We start from the raw sequence: 25,891 nt of genomic DNA, 5'->3' as shown, positions 1-25,891 counted from the left end.
TAATCTCAGGATAATTCTTTATTTATATCCTTTCTTTTTCAGAGGTTTTCTACTAGGGTGATTAAAGCATCAAAACCTGCTCTGAGGCCACCTCTATTTCAGGGCTCTAAAGGAACTCACCACTGAATGAAAATCATTTCAGGAACAATTAGAGAGAAGGTCCGCATAAATTCTTCCTGTATCCAGGGCATTAGCATCACCCAAGTGTCTCTTGCTTACAATACGTTGTGACAAAGTAAAAGCTATTTCAGCTGTTATTCTGTGATGGCTGTTATTTATGGAACATAAAAGGATACTGAAATACAAAAGGGTTTGAAAAGACCAGGGTAAGATCAGATAAAAAAAAATGAGAAAGAAACAGGCATCTTGGGATGGTAACAACCCTGCCATGTACTGACAGGGAGGTTGTATATTTTTAGAATATACTGAAAGGAATGGTGCTTTTACTTAGGTTTTTATGGTTTACCATGAGATGCAATTTTCTGGCCTTATATGCAGTTGTAACAAAAGTCAGAGAGATTTTATGATAGCTGCCAGAGTTCATAAATGATGGCATACACTAAAATATTTATAGAACTGTAAAATCTTGATTTCTCTCTGGTTTAGCAGATGGGGTCCTAAAACTGGTTCCCAGATTGTCACATTTCTTTACCCTTTGATGACAATGAAGCCTGTTATCACTTTTTTTCCCCCTCTGGAAAGCAAGTTCACTAGTGTAATCAAGTTCATACTTCTATCCAATTATACACACCAGGATCTCATGAATTAAGATGTGTCAGCCATATAAGATTTGTAATTATTCAAGGCAAAGGGCCTATTGTTAAACACCAGGATGTGAGGAGCCTTGCCATGTCTCTGACCAATGACCATTGACTCATGTCAGTATAATTGCTGGTGAAAATCTGCTTCCTGGTAATTAAGCTGCAACCACACAACACAGATAAATGCTACTTATACACCAGAAGTGGTGAACTTAGGTGCCTGTTTGGTGCAAAGCAGCAATATAGCACAGCTATTTACTTTTCTTCAGGATGCTTTTTTGCCCACAGAGAAAATGTCTGTAGCACTGCTAAACTCAGCTGTACTTCAGAATAGTGATGGTTGGGGTAGCAGAAGCAGAATAACTAATCTCTGAAGCAGAATTTTTCCATTGCTGATCAGGATTTACTGCTTTAGAAGACTCTTCACTAAAATTGAAGATGCTGAAGGGAAAACATTAAGTAATGTACCTTCTCTTTGTATTTTCATGAGATAGTTTCTAGGCTTTTGCAGATAATCAGTGAATGAAAATGCAGTACCTACATATATACACATTTTGTTGCAATAATTGTCTAAATATTTACAAGACAGAAAAGCAGAACAGGACCTGGGTTCCCATCTTTCCAGAAAAACTGGAAACATCTTAACTGCTGAACTTAGTGCATCAGGCAAAATATAAACTAGCAAAACAGGGAATCAAGAATGGAGGAGGATCAAGAGAAGTAAAAATGATGTGATAACCATGTTTTTAATGTCCAAAGCCACCTCAATCTAGAGCCACTTCTCTGTATTCAAATAAATGCAAAAATCTGAACACCAAAATAATTATGAATCTAAATGCACTTTGGTTTTGGCATGCTATTAGTAGTATTTACTTGGCATTATGCCTATAGAGGTGGAAGACATGACAACCAGGCACACATACCTGAATGCTATGAAAATTGTAGCAAGTCTGAATACAAGAGTTCAGAGTTTGGTCTTCTAAAAGATCCCAGCAAAAAGCACAGCTTCACCAACAAAGCAAATCCATTTGAAATGGCTGAGAATGTGGACAAGGTAGTGGCTGTGATTTTTCTGTGATTTTGAATGATTTGTTTGTTTTGTTTGGTTGGGTTTTATTAACACAAAAAACTTTATTTCTTAGCTTACAGTTCCTAGCTGCCTGACTCCCCACCTTTTGGGTTTTCTTTTCCTTTCTCTGTTTCTATCAGGAGAAAAGAAGAACAAATAAATGACCAATAAAAAGAAAGTAGGTTAAACACAGGAGTTAGAGAACTATCTCTTATTCAAATTCCTTAGGCAGAGCTTTTATGCAAACTGCAGTGATCAGTATTTTCATTTTTGTAGGAAATGTTTATTTCTTCAATACAGTGAATCTTATTTCCAAAAACACAGTACTTTTTTTTTCTCTCTCCCTCTCTCTCCTCTCTTTTTATGTGTCTCCTAGCACCTTTTTGTCTGAGTGTATCCCAAGATTTTTTAAATAGGTAGAATAACAACAATAAATAGCAATGCCTCTTTTTATTTAATGGCATTTATGAGAATTATCTTATTGAGAATTTATAAGGTTTGGTCTATTCGTGTCTATATGAGAATTACTTTAACCAGATGGCCTTATTTAGACATTCTTTTGCTTTAACTTCTGCATATGTTACCTCACCAGCTTGATTTGAAGTCAGACATTAGGTATGAAGCATAAGGTATTGAGAAAAGAGCTGGAAATTCATTGACAGCTGCATTGTCAATGGAAACCTATCTTTGATATGCTGGTCAGTTTGGTTTTCTAGGAAAATCTGAGGCTCTTAATTTAATTTCCATGTTTCTGTTGTCTTTTGGAGGTAGAAGTAGAATGTTAGATGATAGGCAGTATTACATCTGTTGCACAGAATGTGTGCGGTTGTGTCTTTCTTACAAAGGAGATGTATGACCACATGAGAACCAAAAATGCCTGACCATTGTCTTTGTCAAAGCTTTCAAACATCTGCCAAATGGCACTGATAGTTTTGTTTTCTTGGTTTTATTTCTTATTAGAAAACAGAGTGTGAAGTCTGGATTAGAACTGTGGTGCTGCAAGTACAGAATACCTCTCTATCCGGTGGTGGATAGGGGGACATTCTGATCATCAACAGTAGGAGAACTGTAAGAAAAGTAGAAAATGCATTTTTCTTTGAGCAAAGGTGGGCTGTGATTGGTGCTAGTCAGACAGGTTTGGTTTCTTTGATATGGTAAGAGTGAAGACCCATACAACTAGCTTCCATTTCTTCAACTGTGCTTAATTAGCTCTTAGGCATGGACTCTGAGGTCATGAACATGTGTATCTGGCATACATTTTTTATCAGTTATGTTCAGTTTGGGTGTATGAACCTGCAAACCCCAAGCTGTATAGAGTTTCTCTACCTTTAGCAGGCTCTCAAAAAAAACCAAAAAACAAAACCCAAACAATACCCAGTTCTTTTTGTGTGCTTGGCTGCGTCTGTAGTAAACAAGATATCTTGTGTAGAACTCTTAATTTTTTGCCCTCAGATGCATTCTTCCTGCATCCTAGCTGCTAGTCTAGAGTTGGTTGAACTTTATTTCTAGCCTAAACAAGCTGTTTGGTTTCCCTGAAGAGAAAGACAGCACTGCCAGACGATCACTTGTCCCATCCCGAATTGAATCTTGTATAATTTGCTTAGATCATTTGATGGGAATTCAAGTAATTTATGTCAAGTAAGAAGAATATTTTTAGGTCTGAGATTTGTTGGGATGCTTAAGGTTTAACTTAAAATACTACATGATCTTTTTATCATCCTGGATACCCTGATTGCTCTGCAATTTACTGTGTGGTATTGTTCAGATGAGGCATTAGAATAAAGGGTGCTACACATTTGAGCTACTCTGGCACTATTTTCATTGCAAAAATAGATTGTGATATTTTTCTTTGTTTCCTTTTTGCCTTACTTTTTTTGGCCTTTAGCAACTTTCTTCACAGTAAGATACTGATCAATCATGAAATACTATATAATAATTGTATATAATAATACTGTGTAATGTAGAAAATTAAGTACATAAGAATAAAGTAGCATATAATATACACTATTCTATGTCTATAATTATGGAAAATTTGTTACCAAGCATAATACCTGCTATCACAGCTTTTGTTTAACATAGTTTTGGTAAAAATCTTATGGTTTTTGTATAATTTTTAATTTTGATCTGAACATTGCTACCTTCAGCCATGCACACACTCAAAAATTATGAAGTGACTGGATCTTTCCCAATAACAGAAATATATGCATGGAAAAAAACCTGGAACTAAGAAAATCCGCAAAAATATATGTCATACATGTATAGCTTAAACCAGAAAAAAAATACTTTTAAGGTATTTAGAATAATGCTATGGTACTGATGTGCTATTTCACAGGTGGTACATACAGCTATCTTTTTAAAACTTAGGTCAAGAAGAAAATTTTGTATCACACGTTTTTTCATACATTTCTGCTTGTTCTTTGAGGTGTGAATTCAGCCCCTGGAGCACAACATGACAAAAAAGTTTTTCAGCTTCAGCAGTACAACTGGAACAGATAAAGTGATGAAATGTACTAGACTGTGTGTGTTTGGGTGGTTGTGTGTTCAAAAAGTATAGGTGCAGAACACAGAGAATTTTGAGAGAAAAATAGTATTATGAAATGTCATTGTATATCTTAATATCTTAATTGTTAGCATTATGTAACTGTCAAACAAGAAAAACAGTCTGTCAGTCTCCCAAAAAATCCTGAAACACTAGAAAAATTGCTTTACATAGTTTATTGTTGTCCACACAGTATGGAAAATTAAACAAAGTGCTCTTGCTGGAAGTTAATGAGTAAGTATGAATTGACTAGTGGGCATTTCATCCCATTGGTGTAGCTCTGGGTTGATGCTAGAGCTACTGTGTGCTAGAATTACCATGTTCTTCTCATAACACATTTGTAGGTGGTGAGATACTAAACATGATAGTGAGCTTGTCTTAAGTAAGAATTTGAGAGAAAAAAACATACAAACCCTACAAAGTCAGTCATAGGCTTCACAGTTATGGTCAAAAAATGACATTAGATTTGGTGGGTAAAACCTTAGTCCCGGTGAAAGTTTTAAAATTGACCTCAACTGAGATTGAGTGCACAGGGAATGCATGCAGCCAGTGACTTCAGAAGTATCCACAACCCTGAATAGGAGAAGAAAAAAATTGTCCATATATGCTCACTATGTAACTGATTAAATAACGTCTCTGGACACTTTTATTTTTAACCTGACTGGAGGTGAAGTAATTACATTTCAACCAGCAATGAGGTGAAGCCCTCATGCTCAGTCTAACAGGAAACAAGTTTCCTAGACAGAAGCATCTGATTATTCCAACCATTTTTATACAGTTCAGCAAATCTGTTCTTTTGCTGGAAATACAGTCCTTTCCTTGCCAATATTTCCCATCCATCCCTGGGAAGAGTACATGGCTGGTAAATCAACACAATTATTATTCTATTCCATAGGACATACAGTGATTTACATTTATATGCCAACATTTTCTTCCTTGTTGCCCCAGCAAGAGCTGGGAAATGATTTATAAGGATGCAGAAGTGCTGGCACAGATGTTATACAGCCTCAGCATGTTTGCAGTGCTCAGCATGGCAGACTGTTCTGGAATAGTTGATGCACAGGTAGGGCAGGAGGCAGCCTGTGTGCCAGCGGTGCCCTCCCAGCTACTGTGCGGGGCAAACCCTGGCCCTGCTGCTGGCAAATGTGTTTGGCATCCATCTTCCTAACAGGTCATTTCTGCATGCTGCACTTTGGGGAGGAGGATTGTTTGGTTCTTGTAATTAGATGCTTCTGTTGAATTTCTAATGGACCTGTGGGCCATAAAAACCTTTCTGTTTTGGAACAGTTGGCAGCTCCATTTCACGTGTTTGCTTTTCTCTCTCTCTCTTCCCTGCCCACTACCCACATAGAGGAGGCTTGGAAGCTGAGTGGATACACAGAATAAAAATGTACTTTGCTATGGAAACTGTCTTACTCCTTCTTCAGAAAGCTTGGCACTATTGATAATTTTTGTTTTTGCTTGTAAGTATTATCAGAGCAAATGAAGACTACCAAATCATTAAAATTTACATTTCAAATGTTAGCATTCAGGAAAAATAAGTCGTTGGAAAGCCAGATTGTGAGCACTGTATTTCCTCTAAAAAGTCAACTTAAGTAGCTTAAAGACATTTCATATTTCATGATGTAGTGAAGTATGGGAGTCTACCTAGTCTAACTGCTGTGGTACTTACCCAAATACCTCTTTTTTCTAAGCACTGCCTTTCATAAACCTTGATGTTCTGAGGCTGAGAAGGGCTAGGAGTAGGGGACAAATATGAATCCTGATACTTTTCCACACTGCTCAGCTTGGAGCCACCTGCACATCTGCTGAGGGGGCACTTGATCTCTTCATCTACATCTACATAATGAAGATATGAAATAACACTGGTCCCAGTATGGACCCCTGAGGAACACCACTTGTCAATGAAGTTCTTCGGGACTCTAAGCCATTGGCCTTGACCCTTTGGACATGACCATCCAACCACTTTCTTCATCTTCTAACAGTGGACCTTCTAACAGTCCACTCATCAAATCCATCTCTCTCCAGTATAGAGGGAAGGATGTCATGGTGTCGCAGGCTTTAGAGAAGTCCACATAAATGATATCTGTAGACCTTCCTTTTTCCTCTAATGTAGTCACCCCACAACAGAAGGTGAAAAGGTTGATCAGACTGCACTTGCCCTTGGTGAAGCCATGCTGGCTGTCCTGAATCACTTCCCTGTCCTTCCTGTGCTTTAACATAGCTTCTTAGGAGGATTTGTTCCATGATCTTCCTAGGCACAGAGGTGAGGCTGACAGGTCAGCAGTTCCCAGTGTCTTCCTTTTCACCCTTTTTAAAAATGGGTACAAGGTTTTTCCTTTTCCAGTCATCTCGGACTTCACCTGAAAGTACTGGAATAGTCTGCCCAGGGAGGTAGTGGAGTCACCATCCCTGGATGTGTTTAAAAAAAGATTGGATGTGGCACTTGGTGCCATGGTTTAGTTGAGGTGTTAGGGCGTGGGTTGGACTTGATGATCTTGGAGATCTCTTCCAACCTACTGATTCTGTGATTCTGTGATTGCCATGACTTTTCAATGACTCAGTGATTCTGTGATTCTGTAATTGCCACAACTTTTCAAGCATCATGGAGAGTGGCTTGGGAACTGTGTCAGCCAGCTCCCACAGGTCTCTGGGATGCATCTCATCAGGTCCCACAGACTTATGTACATTAGGATGTTAGGTGGTCATGAACCTGATCTTCACCTGCAGTAGGAGGCACTTTGCTCCTCCAGTTCCCATCCTGCTGTCTGTTCACTTGAGAGGTGTGGGAAGAGAGGTTGACAGTGAAGACTGAGGAAGAAAGTTGATGAGTACCTCAGGCTTCTCATCATCCATTGCAATAAGATTTTCAGCCCTTGTTATCAGGTGATTTGACCTTCCTTTTCTGGTTAACATACCCGTAAAAACCCTTCCTATTATTCTTTTTGCCCCTTGCCAGGTTCAATTCCAGTTTTGCCTTGGCTTTCCTCACCCCATCTCTGCACAACTGTATTTCATCTCTATACACTCACTTGACTAGTTCTGTCTGTTCCCAGGTCACTTGTCCTAGCTTAAACTGTCTATGCATTTACTTCTTTCCCCGTAATTTCACCAGCAGGTCCCTACTCAGTCATGCTGGTCTCTTGCCTTCTTTGCCCGATTTCTTGCCCCTGGGGATTGCCAGCTTTTGCAATCTATGAAAGGCTTCCTAAAAGATCTGCTAGCTCTGTTCTCTTCCTTGTCCCTAAGGGTAGGCTTGCAGGGGATTCTGCTGACTATCTTCCAGAAGAGCCGTAATTCTTCTATGCTAAAGTTCAGAGGCCTAACTTTACCTGACACAGGGGTGCAAACTCCACCAGTGCATGATCTGTTGGTGATCAACATATTTAGGTAACACTCTCAGGCACATAATGTGATTCTTGGCAGGGGGATCCTGTGCAGGGTCAGGAGCTGGACTTCAATGATCCTTCTGAGTCCCTTCAGCATATTCTATGATTTGCATCTCTGATTCTATGATCATCTTGCTCCATCTCCCCTGCCATGGTCAGGGGCACCTTCCACCAAACCAGGTTACAGGATGACCCTTCCAGCCTGGCCTTCAACACTTCCAAGAATGGGGCACCCACAACTTTTCTGGGCAACCTCTTCCAGTGTCTAACTACTGAGATTATTGCTATTAAGTTGATAGAAAAAAAAAAAAGTTTCTATGCAGGGTATAAGTCAAGGCAAAATGTTACATTCCTCTCATCAGGAGAAGAAATAGATACATAAAACTGAAGCACAAAAGCAAAGTAATTTTCGAGGAACACTGGTAAAAACTTGAAGAGAATAGTTCTCTATGAGCTTCAAAAAACAAGGGCCTAGATTTTGGGGGCATTATTGCTAGGAATGTTGCTGCTTTAATACAATGCATCCATTTTAGGCTAGCTAGAGTAGACTACAAGACTTAAGCACTCAGGGTTTAAATAATTTGGTAGAGGAGCCGTGATGATGATGCTGAAAACAAAGGGAGAGAATTATACCTTATGCATGGAAATTATCCTCTACCCTGCCCAGAGTCAAACTTCTCCAATGGCTTTGTGGTTATAACTTAGGGAAGAACTTTAGTCCACATGAGGATAAAATGAAATAATGCAACAAGGATGGGCTCATATTTGGGGCAAATCCCCTCTCTCTTGACTATGCACAATCCCACCACAGGCGGTATATTGTATGTACTTACATTAGGACTAATATTTTCTTTCTGATGGCTGGGTATAGTGAGTAAAATGGGCTTTAGTGACTCCCCATAGTAGTAAATAACCTCCTGTGGGTCCTCTAAAATACCCCAACTCCTTCATTCAGCACTGAGAGATCTCCAAACACTTAAGTTCATAAACAACCCAAGCATTTTAACGCACTTTCCTCCTTCTCCCAGGGGATGTTCTTGGCTTGTGTTTTCTCCCTTTATTACAGCTTTAATCTTATTATGTGAACTGGGACTTGTTTACATTTTTATTTTTAAAGGGGTTTTTTTGTGTACGTGTATGTGTAAATGCATGCACTAAAGATCTAAATTGACAGATGCCTTTTTGTAGGACTGAAATGACACATCTAAGTTTTACTGCTTTCTTTGTTGTATTTGCATTTTTAATTACTTGCATCATATTTTATTAGTGTGTTACCTGATGAAGAATTCCAACTAATTAATTTCACCTGGAATTAGATGTAGGTATATGAAAAATTATTCTCGGCCATTTGTGGAGACCAGCTGTGTGTTAAGAATGTCTGGTCCCCATCTGAAAGACTAACGAAAATAAAGTAATCAAGAGCAAACAGCTGATTGTAAAAGCTAGTCCCTTTCCTTCTCAAGCCCTAAAGATATTATTATTGGCAGATATCCTTTATTACTCACCCGATATACTACACATAAACTCACAAGTTTTTTCTAACTGAATATCATTCAGTCAGACGACTTTTTCTTCAACCATTTCAGCCTTAATTTGTAGTAAAGCTAATGTTGTTCTACCCATATGCAAAGAATGGTTTATTTCCATTCCAGCATTGCTCACAGAGGTATAACTTCCCTTTGACCAGTTTTCTTTTTTTCCACTATAATTTTTCTATGTGGAATTTGGAGAGGGGGAAAAAATGTATCAGGAATGTAGTCATTTTATTAAAAAACTACCTGTAAAGGAAAAGGAAAGAAGAAATGAGAATATGAAATATGGCCTGATCCTGCAACACAGCTGAACATGCACTCACACACGTGCACATGCCCACTCTCTCTCCCTGGATATTTCTGGTTTGATTCTTTGTCTGTACTGACAACAGATGGTGTTTTAATAAAGTCCAGTAGGAATATTACTGTGAGTAAACAATCCAACACATGCCAATTTCATAATTGCTGGGTACTGATACAGCCTCTTACCTGATGAATCCAAATTGGGAGGAAACCAACTGTGCACACACCTACTGGCAGCAGCCAAATCCACAGCTGTGGTATGCTCCAGCACTGAGCTTCACCACGGAAGGTAAATTGCAGCTCCAATCATCTTTCTTGGCACCGGGCTTGGGGAACAGCTGCCATCTGGCTTGTCATCAAAGTATGGTCACCGAGTTTCTGGGAGATGAAATAGCTTGCTTTTTTACCTTGACATGCACGAAGATTGCAATCTTCATCTTTACAGGTATCTCTTAAAATAACATTCTTGGCTTCCTAAGCCAAAGATTTACCAAGTGGGATTTTCTTCTTTAAGTGATTCCCACGCCTATAGGGACTTGAAGTCTAAACCTGTTATATGCTAATTAAAGATTCACACCCACATGACTTGTCAAAGAGATAAATCTTACTCATTTGTTTTCATCATTAACAGGGAAAAAAAAATGTAAGTAATACCATGGCCTACATTAGCAGGTTTATGTGGAAACGTTTGTTTTTAATAGAAGTGGAGATGCAGTTAGAAACATTATTCCCACCACTGTTGATATAACCCAGTATGGAAATTGCAACTTGGCAGAGAAGAAGGAGGTGAAAGGCAAACGAGAGAATTCAAATATTAAGTACCAGCATTCCAGCTTGAAGTAACTGTGTAGACAGCCTTCAGCAAGTGACTGCTTATTAAGTGTATTACATGATCATTATTTATATATGCAGTCCTTTAAAGATACTCTTCAAGTAATGGCAGATTAAATCACACAAGAAGGAAGTGAGTCCCCTTATCTATGGCAGTATTTAACTGCTTCATTTCTGCTAGTTTCTAGCAGGCCCCAATGTTACACAGCTACACATCAGAATAAAAAAAACCCCTTTATTTCCATCAGAAATTCTTAGTAAGTTAAGTTGAGAATTTAGTCTTCAAATTCCATGCAAAAGACAAATATTTTGAAATTTTATTTCAGCTTAGATTGGGACTCTGATTGAAATCCCAGATAAATCTTAAATAAATTACAATAGCTTTTTAAAATATCCAGTAAATGTAATTTCAGGTAATTATCTGACTTTTTCAAATTGCTTCTTGTTGATGAGAGAGAAATATGCTTTTTTTCATTATTGCCTTGATATATTGTATCATTGTCTTTCAACATATTTTTATACCAGTGAATCTGATTTCAGATGGAAAATTAATATCACTGGAAAATTTTTAGCTGTGATACTATTCACAGCCCTTTCAGGGATCAAGATTTTTGCTCAGTGAAGATTACCAGGCTCTTAGCATGAGAGCATAACTCTTTTGCTCTGGATTTAGAAATTCTATTGAATTCAGAACTTGCGACTGTGGTTCACTTTTTCCTCAGTAAAGGTTTTGTGCAAGAATTTGAGTAAGGCAGGCAGCGAAGGCTGCTCCTCCCACTTAAATGCCTGCTTTGGAGTTACCAGGTTCTGCTCTGTCTGGGAGTTTGCAGTCCCGGTTTCCTGTCTAACCAGAGGAAGATCAGTGGACGTGGATACACAAATGAGGAACCATGCTGCTGCATCTGAGTTTTTTCTTACCAGGCCACAGAAGCTCTTCAGGGATACAACTTCTGTGACACACAAGGTTAAAAAAGTGTGCATAGATGTTTTTTGGACCTGAAAGACATTAGTGCTGGATACCTTTATGTTTAGTCCAGCTGTCAGTGCTGGGCTGGGTTAGTTTTGCAGATGCTTTCTACTTCATGGTGTTCTCTCTACAGATAGGCTAAACAACACTTTTTTGCCTTTTTAATACCCTACTGACGTTATATTTCTAAAAGAAAAAAAAGAAAAGGCAGGTGAATAGGAGTGGATCCATGCTAGAGGAATAGATATTTCATACACACTAAATAAATGTACAAGGAAGCATTTTGGCAAGAGCTACTGTGCTGTTCAGTACGTCCAGCAGAACTGAACAAAATCGCTATGGGAAAAAAGCTTGGTGAAGCTCCAAGACACATGCGCATGGTAGCTGCCTGACACAGCAGTCTGCCTGTACAGTGCTGCTGATGGACAGAAAATGAAGCTGTCGTATGGAAATGCTTAGCAACTTTCTTCTGGCAAAAAAAAAAAAATGCTCCCAAAAGAAGTTTATGTACAAGATGAAAAATTGTTGCCTGTGGGTTTCTCTAGCTCTGAGATCGGCAGACCTGGAGATGTTGGAAAGTGCTGATCTCTCTGCCACAGTTTGGCCACACCCATGCCAGGGTGGCATTTCAGCACAGTAGCTGCCTACTGGATTGGAATCTCATCAGCCCATGAAATTTCAGTTTTTCTGTGGAACGAAAACACTGCAATGCTTCAAAAAAATCATGGGGGCTGTAAGATGTGGTGGTTTCAGCTGTGAAGCTAAACTGAATGCCTATGACAGAGCTGCTCATCCTGTCCCTTTATTCTTTCTGTTCCCAAAAGTTGAGGTCAGAAGAATTAGGAATTAAGAATCAGGTCATGTCATCTCCAGAAAATATTTCAGTCATGGTTATATGTTGCAGTGCCCCATTTTTTGAAAGCCCTGAGAACAGGGAGTGGACATGTGAAGGCAGTACGTGCTATACCCTGACAAATACTGATTCAAAAAAATTGTATTTTTTTAATTGAGAGCAGAGGTTGTGAAATCACTTTCTACTCCAGGACCTGGGGCTCTAAACATTGACTTATAGTAGAACAACTTAATTTGGCCCTGAGCCAAAGCAGAAACAATGACAGAATCTGAAAATGGATGGGAGAAGCAGTCATAAATCTAGCACTTAAGTAAGGATTGATCCAGCATAGTGATGAGAGGTGTTTATCTCATCCATCAACCAACCTGACCTGCAATCCATTCGATCTTGTACAAGAGCTGTTGTCCATGCCTTTTCAATATCTGATAAGAGATTTAGGCTTATATGTAGGATGCAATATTCAAAGTAAGCTTTGCTGGGGTATTCTAAAAAAAACCTGCTTATTGTGTAGGCAGTTCTGTGTTCCTATCTCCTCCTACCTTCATGGAACTTTGCAGCAGATTCCTAGCATCACTACCTGCAGACGAGGGTTAAAATTTTTAACATCAGAAAGTCAGAAAGTCAGCCTTAGTTTTCCATAAGTCAATGCAATTCTGTCAAATCTGATGACCTTTTTTGTTGGAATGCCATTTACAAGTATGACTAAATTATTCTCCAAAGCTGAATTGATACCTAAAGTAGATATATATTCCTCTAAAAGAAACAGAAGATATATTACCTTACCCTTCAATGCTCTAATCAAGGCTCAGGCTTCAGAGGGAATGGAGGGTGCCCATTTTCACTGCTCTTTAGAACAACTCTCTTTATGAGTTGTTCCAAAAAACTTTACAGCCTGAGTTTTTTGTTTTTTGTTTTTTTTTTTTTTTTTTTTTTTGGGGGGGGATACAAGTATCCTGTTTCTCTTGGTATAGGACCATTTTCACAGGATCACAGTATCATCAAGGCTCCAGCACATTTCTAGCCTACTTGACTCTTGCTGCACAGCTCCAGAAGAAATGTCATCAATACTTAACAAAAAAAAAATAAAAATCTGATGTTTATTTGTGGCTCAGATGTAATATTGAGAGCTTATTGCCAAGACATTTGCAGTGTTACACAGAGAGCCACAGACATTGAGATAAGCTTTGCTTTACTGTGACTGGTCCCCACTCAGTCTCACCTCCTCCATGCATGTGGCCTGTTGGTAAAGACTGTGCATTTCACAGTTAAACAGGGAAGTATAAAATAATGAAGAAAAAATAAATTCAATCTCCAGCCCATCAAAGGACATGCTTAGTTTTAAGTACATCAATATTGCTTAAAGGCAACTGGACTGTTTGGATGGACAAACTGAAATATGTGCTTAGAAGTGAAAACCTCCACAAAACCAGTAAACAACTTAATGACATGCAAGACCAGTTCTCTTTTACAAACAACAGAAAAAATCTCTAAACAAAACAGGACCAAAAAAAACCCACAAAACAAAACAAAACCAAAAAACACCAATCCCCCACCAAAACAGCCTCAGACCAAGACATTTTTTCTCCAGCCAGCTCAACACCCAGCATGGAGGTGAGATTTTTCCAAATAGCTCAGCTCCCATTTATGTTCTTAAATACAGGCCAGATTTTTATAAATGCTCACAATCTAGTGTTTAGAGCTCTTTGGACATCTGGCCATTTATTTCTATGCCAGAGCTAAAGCCTTCTAGAAATCTGGTCCCAATTGTGTATGTTTGGCACTTTTGAAAATCTCACCCCATGGAAACTACTTTTATAATGGCATTTCTTTTCCCCAAAAGGAAAAGCCATGAGATGTAATTATTTTATGTACAATGTCCACACTTCAAATACAATTGCTGTCACTTTTTCTTGTGCCTGTTAAAAGTCCCAGACAAAATAATATTTTCTGCTGCTCCTCCAAGAATTTGGGACCTATATGCATGCAGAAAGATTAAATAAAGATTTATTTTATTATATACATGATATTTCTTCAAGATTGAAACTAAAGGAGGAGCCACAAGCAGAAAGAGGCGGAAAAAGCTACACAAAATTAACGGATATCATAGCAAGACCTGAGTTTGTTATGCTGTGTGTAAAGAAGAGTCAAGTGTCCTAGAAGTAATGAAAGAACAAAACCAATTTTCTGATGCCCTTAAGACTAATCAAGCTATAGAATCTTCTTTTTTCTTGCAAATGTAACTGGCCCTTTAATATTCATATTTACCACTCAAAGTCTATGTTTATAATTGCTATCCTGCTCTGAACAAAGACTAGCCAAGATACCCTGACAGAAGCATCTTTACTGCTCTCTGCAGTACTGCCTATCCCACTGGGGCTGCTGCTATCTCTGCAAAGGCAGAATCCAAGTGCCTAACTGTTAGATATAACATCACTTAACAGCCACTCACACAAAGGGTGAATAAACATCCTTAAGTGTCTAAACAGCCTCATTTTTACAGAATCCACAGTGCAGATTGTAGCAGGGAGCTTGCTAGAAGGTTATAAGGTCTCATTTTCCATCTGAAGAGACACATAATGAAAATTAAGTAGCATCCTAATCCATTAACTGCTGAGTCTTTCTCTACCTCATTCCTTACCAATAATCATGGAGATATAAATACTGGAGATGGAAAATGCCTATTAGATCATACAAGTCATGTCCCTGCCAAGGCACAGATGTTCCGTCCAGTGACCCTCTTCCTGGACAACTCCCAAAGCTTTTTCAGCCATCACAGATGGTGGTGATTTCATTGCACCCTGTCAGAGACCATGTCCACAACATAAATATTTCCTTCTCCTCTGGAGTCAGACAGATGATGCTCTGACAATGTTCTTCATACAGGATTGTCATCTCACCATACAGTGCTGGAGCACTAGAGCACACAGCTGTGATGACAGCATCTACCAGTCCCAAATCCCAGAGGAGCAGTGCTGGCAGCCAACAGCTGGTTCCTGGAAATTCCTGCCTGCAAGCTTTGATTTCTCCAGCAGCTGTTGTGTAAACACAGGTGGGACACAGTGCACCGTGATTATCCCTGGAATTGTGGTGGAGCATGGCCACCACACCCATTTGTGAACGTTAATGGGTAAGGAGAATATAGGTATATGTCACCCTCTTAACTTCTTTTCCATCAACCCCCTCCACTTATGCCATGAATGAGAGAATTTCACCTGTACCTTGTAAATCCTGGATATTAAACTGTGGGCCACTGTCCAGCATGAGGAACTCACCTTTTCCTGAATTTCAAGACTCACTTCTATGTGGAAGTACTTAGCCAGGATCCAAAGTAGTAGTTTGGTAATTAAAATGCACCCTAGGGAGCATATATGCAACGAAATCAAAGAGAACGATTAAAAAATAAATAACAATTACATTGCCTAACTATTAAGGGTAGGAGAGCCTATCCAGGAACCTCTGTTTACACCACAAAGCTTATTTATAGCCTTGAAGTGATGCTACCACATGCATGCAGGGTTGCCCTTATCGTAGTTGGACAGGACACCGCAGAGCCAAAGCCCTGTGGGGCTTTGCAGCCTTACCATTCCTACATCTGAACCTCAGATGTGATGGGCCTGGGGAGGTAGGAGTGCACCCAGCAGCAGTGTCATTACCCCAGTGCACAGTCACTGTCAGTCAGACGTGGTGTGAAGCCTGAGGGGGAAGGGGTGTGGTGCAGTCAAAAAGGAAAGCCTGCCTTTTGGAAAATGACAGTTGATTAGTAGGTTGGAGTTCTTGCACAGGACTGGGAAACCTGAGCCATGCACCCAGTTTGAAAGTGTTTGAACTTCCCAGGAGTAATGATATTTCTGCCAGCTCATCTTCCCATCATGAGAAATGAGACAGTCATCTACATTCAAGAGACTGATTTATAGTTTTAAGTACAAGAAACCATACCTTGGCCTAAAGGAAGAGTTTTAAAAACCTGCTTGACTCAATGCTGTGGGCTGGCAGCTTTGTATGGCAGTGGAGGAAGGTGTTGTTCATGTGCTCCATGCAGCAGCATTTGGTATGTGTTCATTTTGATAACCCCTCTGCCACTCATCTCAGTGTTGGGACTGTTGAGACACACAGCTTCCCCTGTTTTTTGTATGTGGACCTCGGCACTGAAATTAATACTTTGCAAGTCCCTTTTAAGCTCCAGTTCTTAGATTTGCTCTCTCTCTCTGTGCTCCTCCACCCAGCTCTTTTTCTGTTTTCTACCAAGGTAACATATTTTGTATTAGCAACAAATAATCCCAATGATGCCTTCCTTAAAAGCAAGCTTTTTGGCTTATTTTTCCCTTCTGATGTGCTTGGTCCACCTTTGTCTAAGCCAGTAGTTTCCAATGTAAAATAAAAACAAAGAAGTTCCAGTGATGGAACACACAATACTTGTGAGACTCTTAAATGGAGTGGGAGCATAAATTGATTGTTTAGCTGCATAAAAATTAATAGGTTTGGTTGAGTTGGGGTTTATTTGGTAGTTTTGTTTTAAATAAACTTTTGTATGATAGCAACACGGCTGACATGTTCCTAAGAAATCATGCCAGAAGATATGTACCATCTTTCTTGCACATTTCCGTGGGTTCTGACACAAGATGCTTCATCCATATATATATATGTAACCCAAAGGGCTTTCCCTGTTCCTGCAACACTGTTGCATGCTATTTATTGGAGTACTTCATAATTAGAATAATGAACAGGGGTGCATTTCTACCGTAACCAATATGTATAGAAACTGAGCTAATCAGCAATTCCTCTGTGATCAAGGTGACCCATGTAAAGCCATTTTGAAAAATTGTTGTTAATTTGGATTTATCTTAAAATGAAATAGCTGCATAGTGCCAGAGAAATTAAGATCACTATGGTGAAACTAGTGATAGTGCAGTGTTGGGATGGTCAGCATTTCGCTGAGTGGAGCACTTAGCCAAAATATATAAAAAATTTTTGCTAGAACTCTCACCTGGAGCTGACTTGATAAAGAGATAATTTACTCTCATTACCCATCCACTTTCACTGGGAGCTATATTACTGGCAGACGACAAGGACAGGTCTGACTTGCTTTCTTTTATGGGCTTCACCAGCTCCTGTGAAGGCTGTCTCATGTGGAAGGATTGCTAATAAGAGCAAGGTACAGAGATCTGAGGGTTATCACTGCCAAAAGAGTAGAGAATGCTATATCTTTAAAAGTCAACATCTCTGCTAAGTGTGATGTCTTAATGAGTGATTACTGGGTTTATTTCCTTGGAAGTATTCTGAAAACATTTTTAAGATCTGAGTAAACTTTATGGTGCTTTTTCAGAGACTAGTTTGTATTCTGAGAGGAACTGCCACTAGGACAATCTGCCTCAAGATATTTTGTTGCTGAGGATCAGGGGCATAGGGTAGGATTCCTGTGAAAAAGTTGCTAGCAAAAGCAGTGGCTGTTGGCTCTGAACATGAAGGGGCTGCAGGAGGAGACCTTCACATTTGCATTGTAGCACACATCAGGAAGTAGTGGATGGGTCTTCCAGAAACAGCATTAGTCCCAACCAAAGCAGCACTCAAGAGACAGCACTGCAGTCCTGCCCCCAGATAGACCCTAGTCAGAGTTTTACAAGAAGGACAGAAAACATAGGCAAAATTAATGACTGGATATAATTTGTTTGCCATTGCAAACAAATAGAAAAACAAAACATACCAAATGTGCTACTTGTGCCTGCATATGCAGCAAACACCTTATTGCATTTTCATTTACAAAATCATTTGGCTTCATCAGCAGTGGGAAGCCTGGCTTCCTTCACTGCATTTCTTCTCAAAGAAACCAGCCCCTGAATACTGCAGTGACACAGTAGACATTCAGCAGGGCATTGGTCCCATCACATTAGGCTCCGTCACATCACATCAGTTGATGTGACTGACAGAACCCGACGTCTCATGTCACAGCAGGGCACTTCACCCAGCACCGCGAGTTACAAAAATGCACTCTCCAACAAAGTAAAATAAAGATGAATTGAAATGATGTTGGGTGGGGGAACATTCTCCAGGTCTTCCTGGTCAGAACAATCTAAAACCAAGTGGTATTGTATTCCAGTTTTTTATTGGAGTAAGATGGGTGAGATTTATGAGATACAGAGAGGCTCCAATTAGCTTCTTCAGAAAGGCTGATTTTATTAAAATGCAAAAGTAGATCAAGAGGCAGCAGCTCCCTCAATAAATACCTTGTAAATATGTGTGTATTTAAGCTCAGCAGGCATTAAGCTAGCTATTATATATGTTTGTATGTTGTATGTGGTTATATCCCTTTACACAGGTAGACAACTGGATGAAATGCTTTTGGGCACAAGGAAAATGGCTACAACATTGCATTGCATTTTACATTTTGAGGTGTCTGCACAGCTCACTCTCCTGCATGTCAAAAAGCTGCTAATACCATGTCCAATTGTACTGGAGTATGAAATGACTGCCTGGTCCCCAGACTGGGTAACTTTTCTAAGCTAATGGTGTCTTCTTTTCTTGTTAATCTGCAAGGTCCTCAGAACTGCCTTCAATTTCCATTTGTGTTAAAGACAGACACATTTTCTCATCTCATTTTAAAAAAATTGTCTTTGTGTTCTGACCTTTTAAAAGAGTGAAGTTTCTCTTCTTCTTGTTCAGTGCACATTGGAGGAAGCGTGTATCAGCCCTACTGGGCTGAAACACCCTGTATGGCTCAAATCCTGAAAAAAAAAAAAAAAAATATATATATATATATATGTAAAAATAGATATGTATTATATATTGGATATGTATTACATACTGATATTGCAATGATAAATATATTTGCCAAGAATGCATACATACGTATATATTAGCAATTCATTTACATTAGCACCTCATGTTCATCAGATGTTTTGCAGTGCAATTATTTTTAGAGGCTTAGCACTGCAATAATTTTCTATGTACAGATTGCATCCTGTATTTTGCCCAGAGACCCCACACTCTCTTCAGCCTACACTTACATGGTGCTGTCTGTTTTCTGACACCCTTTCCCCACGTTTCATGTTCATGCACCCTTTTCTCACAGTCCTTCAGATCGATCCATTCAACTCTCTCCAGTCACTCTAAAAGTACTTTCCCCTTGGCACTCCAGAATGTCTTCTGCTCCCCCATTCATTTATTGCTTACTATTGCAATCCCTGTCTGTGGGAATCAGAAGGGGGTCCCCTTCCCTGAGTCAAGCTGAATTTCCTCACTGCAAGCAGTGGAAGTGGCAGCTATCATCACGAGGGTGGTCAGCCTACCTTTCCCTGGGAAAACCTTCTAGAGAGGAGAGCCAGCCCCACTGACATGGGCTTGACACGTGCCCTGCAGGAAATAACAGACAGTGCCTGCTCTTCAGGAAAGGGGGAAAACAACCTGAACTCTGAAACAGAGTATTTCACCTCAGCCTTTCATAACAACAGTCACACCAAGCCTAGGTGAGAAAACTGGTAAAAGAAAGCTTCAGCAGTGTAAAAAGGCTCTTTCCCCATCCCTGTTTATGTGTATTTAGAGCAACGCAGCCTGTTGGCCTTGGTGGCTAGTTGAAATCACTATGCATCATGTTTTTAATTTCATCAGAAACACTGCTGTGTATTTCCCTCTTTTACTTTCTATTTTGATGTCATTTAGAACTATGCGTTACACTTCCATCAGTAAATGCTAATTTCCATCACATTAACTGACTAAATATTCATAGAGAAATAAACCCAAACTTGTCTATATGTGGCAGCTTTTAATTAAAGATGCATTTATTCTGAGACTAAACTGCAAAGTTTGGTTTGAGATTTGCCACAGAAACACTGGGCTGTCTAAAGTTTGACTGAAATATACTGAGTCTGGAAAAAATATTCAAGATACTCTGTCTATTACCATTAAACACTGAAACACAATATTTCATCTTAGCTGAATGATTTTCTCTGGTTTTACTCTCCTGTGGCTGCTGAAGAAAAGATTTGTCTCTAATACTTTATTGATAGGAAAGTAAATGTGGTTTCTGCAGCCAGACTCATGCTGATGTACTGAAACCTGACAGGGAATATTCCTTAAGATTGGACACTGACCTTCTGTGCTACTGAACTGTTAGTTTGGGCTCTTCCATTGCTTTGGACTTGCTAGCACCGCCAGTCAATATCAGCCTGAGCAATTCCTAGGCATGTTTCAGGAGATTTGAAGGGGCACAGACAATTTCCAGTGCTCTGTCTGTGTGCAACTGTCCTGTTTTACTTGTCTTATTTCAGGTAATCCAGGACATTTTGTGCTAATGGTGTCATCACCACAGCATGGTTCCCTGTCTGCCCAAATTGCCGATGTTGTGCCCATGTTGGTACCCGAGCTGACTCCAAAACTGTGTCGATAATTCAGCTGCTGCTGCTGGCAGCAGTGAGAGCTGCCAGGTGCTGAGGGCTGCTGTAGTCAGGCCAGGTATGCGCGGCTGTATTTAAGAAGCTGAGATTTGTAAAGTGATGATTTATGTGTATCTGCTTCCATGAAGATGCATACAGAGGAATACAGAAGGCAGGTTTTAGATTCAACAGCAGAAAACAGATACAGAGCAGTGATTTGTGAAACACTATCAAGTTGCATGCTGAGAAGAGGAAATCACCTCCCTCGCTCAATTGCCCCGGTGTGTTAATCTGACAACTCTGGTAGTCAGCACTGACTGCAGTAGGTCTCTGTTTGTACTGCGATGGATAAAAGAGCAGCTGTTTTGATTTGTATTATCATGTACACTGGGATTTTCCAAGATAATCTATAAGGGAATGCATAACCAAATTAAATAAAATATGGTGATTGTATCTCCCTTATGATCCTTTGAAAAGCCTTTTAGAATATTATTTGCTACAGTATATACATGCTCCAGAAAATATTTATAGTCAAATGTTGCCTGATTTCTTTTTAAAGCTACCCTATTAGCATCTCAGGACAAAACATTGTTTAGATGAAATTGCACTACACCTTCATGCATATGCATTTGTATTCAGTAATCCATGATGTACACCTACAATATTTCAAATAACAGGGTGTTTTTTCCTAAATAAGCACGAGTATGGGAAATTGCATAACGGTTAAATTTTTTCCTGATATGTTCCCCCCAATTTCATGATGATGATATCATAATTATAAGCTCTGTCCTGATTTTTTTTTTTTAATTCAGCATTTTAATGAAGTTTTTTTATTTCCAAAATATATATTACTTAGATGGAAGTTGTAGTCAAATTTTCTGAATTTATTTTTATAAGAACACTATTAGGTCTGCGATAACTTCTCAGGCATTATTTTTCCCTTTTTTGACATTTACGTTATATTTCAGATAAGCCTTTTTAGACATATTACAGGGTAAATGATAATTTCAATTTAACTTAATTTCAGAGAATTTGTTATAGTTATAATCCTTGTATTTCAAAGACTAAGGATATATTTTCTGAAAATTTTCTTTTTTATGACTAGTGATTTATGCCTGACTGATCAAAAATGGATAATTAAAGATGCAGAAGTTTTTTATAGAAAGTAGCCCTTTTTTATTTTTTTTAATGATTTCAGTGTCAGAAAATGACATGTCTAACAGTTAATACGGTTACAATCTTATAATTCTTATTCTATGTATTTACCAGATTCACCTGAATCTGATGTGTTCTGCTACATGTCAGGGTATTTTAAAAATTTCCTGGCATTTTTATCATTAGTTGTTACAACTGAATATTCATCTTCTTTTTTCCTGTTGCTGGATCTTTTCTATGTCATGGAATTATTTCAGAAACAACCTTCCTTCAAAACTTCTTTCAGCCTCTGATCATTTGAAAAATGCTTTTTAAAATTTATTTAAAATTTAGATTGACTAACATTAAGTCAACTGATCCTAGAAAATATGAGGAAAAACTCATATATTTCATGATTAGTTGTCCCTGTAGATTTTTTTTAAGGTATCATGAATATCAGCATCATATTAGCTGACTTAAAAAACCTATTTTGAAGCCAAACTACAAAATACAAATTTAATATTTCTAATTCTCCTAAAACCTAAAACAAAACAAAAAATTCAAAGACTTAAGTTTTCTAAGAAAGATCCAAATGAAAAAGGTCTTTAAGTGACAGAGGAAAGATTAAAATATATTTGGAGATAGGTTTTTAAAAGTGAGAGTTATGCACAGGAATTTTTAAAGCTCTACACAGCCCTCTTGCTCTTTCTCTCTGAAAATAAATGTGATTAATCTTTCTGAAAAAAAAATCATTAAACAAATATTTCTAAATAATTTTGTGCTAGTGGAAGACAGAGAAATGCTAGGTAGAAAGCAAATAACTAAACTCATTTACTGACTTGTATCACAAAAAAAGAGAGTGAAATTAAGTTTATTCTTGGTGTTCTTGTGGGACACTCTCTTCCCCATTACAATTAATTTGGCTAATAATCAGGCTAAACTAATTTTGTCACCCACAATAAGAGGTGAAAATCAAAAGCATGCTACAGTATGAGAGCGGCTCATGTTACTTCATTACACATTATAAATACACATCACCCAAATAAAAATGAATGAGATGGTAAAGGATTTTTTCAGTATATATTTGAGTTGAATGTGTAACTCGTGAATGAATTACAGAGGTCATTCCAAATATGTGCTGACAATATGTGTTGCAGAACAAGAGCATTGATGCTGCCAATGTCCAGCTTTCAGAAATCTTGAGTCGGGTCACTGAAGTAAATTACAACCCCAGAAGTTTACTAAAGACTAAAAAATGCTTAAAGTTTTATTTGCATGTCTTTTTGATTGTGGATCCTGAAGATTCCAATCCTTAAATTTTTCTCTACAGCTGTATGATCAAATAAGTGCACAATATTTAAATGAAAGTTGAGATAATATTTTAACCACTTAATTGTAAGAATGTGTTTTTAGGGGAAAAAAAACCCCAAACACCTGATCTTTATAAAAATGGTAATAAAACTGTAAGAGCTAGAAATTTTCTGATGCAAATGTTATATTTTTGCTTTAGTGTGTTGCATCTTGTAGTTTTCAGCAATTTTATTAAGATAACTTATTTCCTTTCTCCACTTGTAAAGTGTGAACCTTAATTAGTGAACTCTTGTTTCATTAATTCAGGTGAATTCAGTGGGGTCCAAGGGTATCTCTAGATTTCGTACAGACAATCCTAAGCATGTCTCTATATTAAAATATCTAGCCCAGATTTATCACCCTGCTGGTCAAACAGAGGTTTTCCTCAGTAGCACCCGCGTGTGCACTCGCTGTGTGGGTCTATGTGAGAAATGTTGATTGAGTGGCAGCACTAACACCTCTTGCATGCCAGGGAAGGAAACCATTGCTGATGGAAAAAAAAAAAATACTCTGGAAGGTTCCATTTAAACACATCCAGTGACCATGAAGCTGGGACCATGCTGGTGGCACCTTGTTGGTTGGAGTAGTCTCACCCATACTACGGCATCCCCACAAAAGGCACCTTGATCCCATCTCCCTGCCAACGCTCTCCTGCTCCCGTGCAACTGCGTGTTGTTCTGCATACCTCATCCCCAGTACTGAGGGCATCTGTCCCTGACTACCTGACCACACAGGAAAGAACATCCCCCATTAGGGAAAGGCATGCCTTTTACAGGAAGCAGCTTGACTTTAAAAAAGAGTAAATCTCTTCCCCTGGATGTTGTAAGCCAGGATGGAGAACTGATGTCTGCAGAGGTGACACGGCAGGGTAAGACACTCACAAATTATGAGGGCAGATGTCAGTTCCAAGTGACATGTTTTCCATAACCTACTGCCTCTCTTTGTTTATCCATCAAATACAATCTATACAGCAACTGCTCATCTATTTAGTCCTGGGTAGAGCATAGAAATGCAAGTCAGACCTCAAATTTAGTTTGTCATTTGCCTTCTCAAAAGGAGATGTGATTTATGTTTGTAATAAAGTATTTGAAATGTCATTTAATAGGAAAACAAATGGCAGTTGGATTCCCATGAGCAAGGAGAGGGGATTGTGAAACTTTGAATTAAGCGGTTCTATCTGATCACACTTTAAGTTACATATTTTTATTCTAATTGTAAAAATTATCTGCCTTGACATATCTTTTCCATTATTTTTGTTAAAGGGTATTCATCAGCGGTGTTAATGATGACACAAAATTTTAATATATGCATTAAACATTTAAGTTTTAATATGTTAACATGACACAGGATGTGAATAATAACAATGTTTTATATATGAAGTGAAAACATATTTTATGTTGGAAATAGTTAGAATGCCTGGCAAGTGACTTATATCCATAACAATTTCATTTAAATATTGCTTTTGCACCCCATCTATCTCAGATGCAATTTTATAGTCCTTTTTAAAAATTCATTTCTGCATGACCTCTTTGAGGCTGCAACTTAGTGCCTCTAGCCTACATATTCAATTGCACTTGTACTTGTTCCCATTCAATTACCTTTCAAAGCGGAGAAACCAGCAAGTGCCCAGATCTGAACAGCATTTACCATTCTGGGACTTTTCAGGAATTACAACTTCTGTGCCTTTACACAGTAATAAGGGTAAAAGGCAAGAGAAAATCCATCAAATTGCTAAAATATGATGGTCTACCAGGTTTGATTTAGATCTTCATAATTTGAGACCTCTTGGAACAGCCAGGTAGTTCCTAATATAAGATTATATTCCCTTGAATATCAGAAGATTATGATGCATATATACAACAGCTTTCCTTTTATTTCCTCCTATCTTACCTTCTGACTTGTGGCTTAAAAATTTCTGTCCCAATAGCATCAGGGAAAGGGATATCTTTGAAAGGATATATTGTAAAAGGAAAGGAAATGTTGTTTTGGTGTTTTAATGTGCCTAAGTGGGAAAGTAATTTGCAAAAATCTGCAGAATTTCCATCCTCTACAGCCCTGCTATCATATGACCAAATTGTGCTGATGGAATGAAATCTCTGCTCTCTGACTTTATGCACAGCATAAATTCAGGAGTAGTTTCCATTCATGACAGTATATAAGCTTAAACAGACCTTGTACCCCAAAAGTTCATACTTTCAGTCTGTTACGGCTGTGATGTGTGTTAAAAAAATATAGAAATCAGAAAACAGGCATTCTGGAGCTCCAAACAGGCTTCCCAGTACGGTGCCCATCCTTATGATCTGGCTGAGAATTTACAGCTCATTTCTGAGTACATTTCTCTGGACACTGCGGTCCAGCAGCAGGCTGCCTCTACCTCACCACCTCCAGCAGATGCAAGATTTCAAGGAAACAGGTCAGGATAAACACCAGGGAAGGACAGCAGATACTGTAAATCCCACCTGGAAAAACTCTCTCTTCAAAAGGCAGAGATTTTTTTCTCTTCATCGGATTCCAGGTGAATGTGGTAGTGTGACATAATAAGCAACAGAGAGATATTAGGAAAATCATCATTACAGAAATGTAGCTAAAAAGCTTGTACTGAATATGCAAATATTAACATGCAGATGGTAAATATTTTTATCTTTAGACATACTGGCTATAATTTGCTTCTCTGTTTATTTGTGTCTGGTATGTAATGTCAAGCATTTGAAATATTTATGGTCATGTTGGTTCTAGTCCAGCTCTTTGATTTGTATCTTTTAAATGAAGTTCCTTGTTAATAACCTAGAGTAAATGT

The sequence above is a fragment of the Passer domesticus genome, chromosome 1, assembly GCF_036417665.1.
Source record: "Passer domesticus isolate bPasDom1 chromosome 1, bPasDom1.hap1, whole genome shotgun sequence".
NCBI classification, from domain to species: Eukaryota; Metazoa; Chordata; class Aves; order Passeriformes; family Passeridae; genus Passer; species Passer domesticus.
Note: the sequence above shows the minus strand (reverse complement) of the source record.